We start from the raw sequence: 5,246 nt of genomic DNA on the forward strand, positions 1-5,246 counted from the left end.
TTTCGTTTTTTTTTTTTTTCAGTGTGGGGTGCATCCAATGGGGTGAGGACGCGTGGCAATTACTGTAGACCCGTGGCTGAATTCAATATAACTGAATTGAGACTGAGTTTTTTGAATCAGCTCCAAAAATTTCGGTGAAACGCAGGGAGAAGAAAAGAGAGAAGAGAAGGTCTCCAGGCAGATCAGGTTTTTTTTTTATTTAAAAAATATTAAAATAGTTTGTTATATTAATTTTAATTTGTTTAGAATTATTTAAAATGTGTTTAGGTTGTTTAAACTTATTTGAAATATATTTGGAATATTTCTTTTGAAAATTATTAGAATATTTATTTGAAATTTATTTGAAACTCGAATAATATCCGGGATCAAAATAATTTAAAAGGTGCATAATTGCAACAATGGTTTGTTCTATTTATTTTTTATTTTGATAAATATTGAATTGTTATGAGACAAATTTTTTTTTTGTAAGATAAATTAATGCATACAAAATAAACTATGAAAATGAAAAGTTTAAATTAGACATTTTAGAAACTTTTGTCAATTTCTTCAACTTTTTTATTATTTTGTGTTTAAATTAAACATTTTTTTCTCTTCAGTTAATTTATTATAATTTTTTTATTATTTTATGGAATTGTCTATTTAATTATTAAATTCGATAAATATTATTTTTTTAAATAGATAAATATTAATTGTCATGAAAATGATTTTGTTCAATTTAGAAAATTCAAAATGGTATAGGAAATTTTAAAATAGTAGCCCGAATAATTTAGAAAGTTGCAAAATAGTGTAGAATAATTTAGAAAAGTTTTAAAATAGAGTAGAATAATTTAGGAAGTTCCAAACTAGTGTAGAATAATTTAGAAAATTGTAAAGTGTTGCACGGATAATTTAGGAAAGTTTCAAAATGGTTTAGAATGATTTAGAAAGTTTCAAATTGGTTTGAATAATTATTTGGAATATTATTTGGAAATAACAAAAATGCATGTGTAATATGCCAAAAATGTATGTCGAGAATAATTTAGAAAATTTAGAATAATTTAGAAAATTTTAAAATAGTGCTCGAATAATTTAGAAAGTTTCAAAATAGTCGAGAATAATTTAGAAAGGTTCCAAAATGGTATAGAATAAATTAGAAAATTTTAAAATATTGTAAAATAGTTTAGAAAATTACAAATTGGTTCCGAAACGGTTTAGAATGATTTAGGTAATCTAAATTGGTTTAGAAATAATTAGAAACATCCAAACCAGTTTAGATTAGTTTAAAAATTTCGAAAACAATGAATTAAGTTTGAATAAATTTTGTAGCATGGCAGATGAAATAGATATGGCGCGGGATAATTTTAGTGATCTGTTGTGGATACCGCACAGCAGTCACAGAGTGTGTCAAGCTTCTGAGGAGGTAAGCAATTAGTTATTTCTATTTTTTACTTGTTCAGAAATATATTCTTGTTTTAATTTCTAATTTTTATTTTCGGTAATGTAGAAAAAAGAGGTTATAAACGTGAAGCACTACCGTTGCCAGACCGCGTACCACGTTGCATACGCGCCATTCTTGATTCGATTGGGTTTATACCAGATTGCAGTCATGCCTCAAAAAAAAATTGATGCGGCGCTGATACACAGACTTGTGGAGCGGTGGCGTCCTGAGACACACACCTTTCATCTTCCCTTCGGAGAAATGACTGGTATTAACTTCAAAACTAATTTAAATGAATTTGTTCTTCGTGATAATTTACTGATAATTAAAATGAAGAAATTTATATTGTTTTATTTGATAAATTATAGTTACTTTGGAGGATGTGAGTTGTTTGTGGGGTTTGCCCATTACGGGGGTCCCAGTGACGGGGAGTACAGACGGTAGGAATGCAAAAGGCCGGCTCTTCGAATTGTTAGGAATCAAAGAGCATGAGCAGAGTGGACTTATGAAAAAACGGGGGCCCGAGGGAAATGAAAGAAGCATGGAGTTGATTTTCCTGAAATCTAAGTTTCGTGAACGATTTGAGAAGCTACCGGCAGATCGTAACGATGAAATACTGAAGTGGTAACTATATATATATATATATATATTAATTTATTCGTTCTTTAGCCTATCAATAATGTACTCACATTGTCTTAAATTTTTCTAGGTACGTCCGTGCATATATCTTGGACCTGATGTCGTCCAGTTTGTTCCCGGACAGTAGCGGGGACGGGATACCATTATGGTATCTCGATCTAATTGTGAATTTGGACCAGCCGGTACCGTACAATTGGGGTGGAGCCGTTCTTGCATATCTGTATCGACATCTATGTGTCGCTACCGAGCCCGATAGAGGATCTATGCATGGTCCGATGATGCTTCTGCAGCACTGGTCGTGGACTCGCTTTCCAGTTCTTCGGCCCGAGCCTCAAACTAAAAACTGGGAACCTGTCTGGGGCGCTCCAACGCTTGATACATGCGCATCTTTTGCGTACAAATGGTGTGGTCCACACAAATACGTGTCATCCTCCCACTTCAAGACCTAGGGTGCACGTATCCCGCGGGGCCAGTTTCAGAGTTTGACGGAGGACCATGTGAATTGGGAGCCGTACGGGAGGGTCTACAGCAAGCTTCCGACAGTGACCCAGCAGGGAAGGGTATGTTTCAATCTAGTTATTTATTTAGTTATATGTTACCGTATTTATAAATTATAACTCACATTCTTGATAAATTTATCAGCCCTACTACTTGTATCGCGGTCCACTGATATTTTATTGGATCGTTGAGCATACCTATCCGGATCGCTGCATGAGGCAATTCGGATTGTTTCAAGAGATTCCGGTGCCACAACCACTGAATAGGCACACGCATGTTGAGTTGCACAAGTAAGGTTGACTCACCTAAATTTTACTTATTTATGTTAGTTACCTTTGGGTGTTAAGTTGTTATAAAATTATGAACAGGTTGATGTTGGGCTCGAAGAAGAATGAGTCATGGGCCACAAGACACGTGACATACGTTCAATTGGCTACTGCATATGAGGCGCAAGTAATTAGAGAAGGTCGCGCGTTTGAGCCAAACGACCTTCCGCGTTATCGCAAGTGGTACCAGAAGAGATGTATGGCATCTGTCTATCTGTTTAGTCAGCATGTGGAAGGAATGGATCGTGTGAATTGGCTTCCCAGAGTAGAGCATGGGCCGAGTGGATACATTCCCAGCGGACCACTTGTCACTCGAACTGTAAATATTTTTATTTGCTATCCTCGTTGATTAAAACTCATAATTACTAAAATTGAAACTGTTTGTGTACAGGCATTGACTGGGATTGGAGAGTTGGCGCACGGCGTCAAGATGTTCTTAACCAAGGGGTGGCGAAAGATTGGTAAAAAACTAATGAGAACAGGCTGGCGTCTCTGCTGTGATACAGGTTTCGGTGCACGTGCCCGACAAATGATGGATGAGGCGGGGATTCCAGAAAACTGGGAAGCGATCCCATCGGACGAGCCTACTCCTATTGGGGTGTATCCATATCCCGAACCGCCTAGATTCGAAGGCCCAGATCCTTTTAAGAATTGGTTATACGACGACACCGAATGGAGAAAGTACATCCCATCAGAAGCATTTGCACCGGTAAATCCACCACATCCAGTCGCAGACCCCGAACAGGTAATTTGTAATTTTACTTAAAAAAAATTATTTGCAAACCACAACTTATCAAACTAAATTCTAATTATAGGTATCTCAGGCTCAGGGGACGCAATCTTGGAATCCAGACAGCCTTTTGCACACGCATGGGCCGAGTTACAGCCTACATCAGGACGTTGATCTCGGACAGGTATGTTTTTCGTTTAGAACAAGTATTTCTTTACGAACTAAAGCTGTGTATGAGTTACAGCCTTCTTTTAGGAATCAAAGTTGTGTATGAATTGCAGGATCAGAGTGGACACAATCCATCTTGGGAGGATTATCAGAGACAGGGAATAGGCACAGGCACCGTTGAAGATTTACTGGATTTGCAAGAGCAGGAGGGCATCGAGATTGCACGACGAATGTCTATGGAGACTCTGCGGCGTGAGCATCCGAGGACTAGTTGGTTGTTTGAAGGGCCACCTATAGATACTGGTGACGCAGGGGCATCCACATCCCATGCATGTCCACCTATAGATACTGGTGACGCAGGGGCATCCACATCCCATTCACGTCCATCTGATGGTAGTGCAGACGAGATAAGTCCAGAAGAACAACTGGGAAGGGGTCATAGGCGCCGCCGTGCAACCCGGCGCTTCACGTATGCAGATTATTCCGGCCACATGCCCGGCCTTTGATCTATTTACTTATCTTTTATCTATGTCTGTATAAGTTATCTATTTTGGTTGTACTGCCCGTTAGATTTGGAACAAGTTGTTCAGTTTTAATTATTTTTATTTTCTTCCGTCTTTTAATTGGTATTCGAAACCGTTATCTGTAACTTAACTATTTCATCGAAACCGTCTCCTCTAAACTAAAATAGTTCTCAACACGTACAAATAAAATAGTTCTTAGCACATACAAATAAAATAGTTCAACTAAACTTAATTCGACAACCTACTTACTAACAATGCTAGCTAGTCTTTTTTGTCACTCCCATAGGACGTGCTAGCCAGACCTTTTTATCTACAAAATCATCATCAGATATTTCAAAATAGTTGTTTTTCTTTTCCTCGGTCATTTCTTTTCCTCGGTCTTGACAGTTGTTTTTCTTTTCCTCGGTCTTTTCTCGATTGTTACTGTCCATCTTTATCGTCTACAATTTAAAAATCAGCAAATTAAAATAGTTCTCAACACATACAGAATGAAATAGTTCTTAGCACATACAAATAAAATAACACACAAGTTAATTTCTACGACGCAGACTGAAATGTTGTCCGAGATTGCGCCAAACAGTTGTACTTGTTCTTACTGGTTGCTCTGCCGCTGCTTGCGCCTGTCTTGTTGCCTCCTCTACATGTAGTGTAGAGCATGTATTAAATTGTGAATTTAGTTAAAACATGTATTTATTTATAGTTGATTGATCAGCTATACCTGCAGCATTCCGATCAATTGTCTCACGATGAGGCTGGTGTCCGAGTCTCCGACCACGCATTCTGTCCATTTCCATCGGTATGCGGTCGTGTCGTCTCCGTCCTTTCTTGATCAGATTCGAATCAGGTATAATTTTTGGGCCATTATATGCAGGCCATTCACATTGGTTGCCTTTCGGTTCCCAATGTCCGCTCCATGTTTGTAACACTATTGATATACGGTACAA

The sequence above is a fragment of the Carex rostrata genome, chromosome 6 (genome assembly GCF_964058835.1).
Source record: "Carex rostrata chromosome 6, lpCarRost1.2, whole genome shotgun sequence".
NCBI lineage: Eukaryota > Viridiplantae > Streptophyta > Magnoliopsida > Poales > Cyperaceae > Carex > Carex rostrata.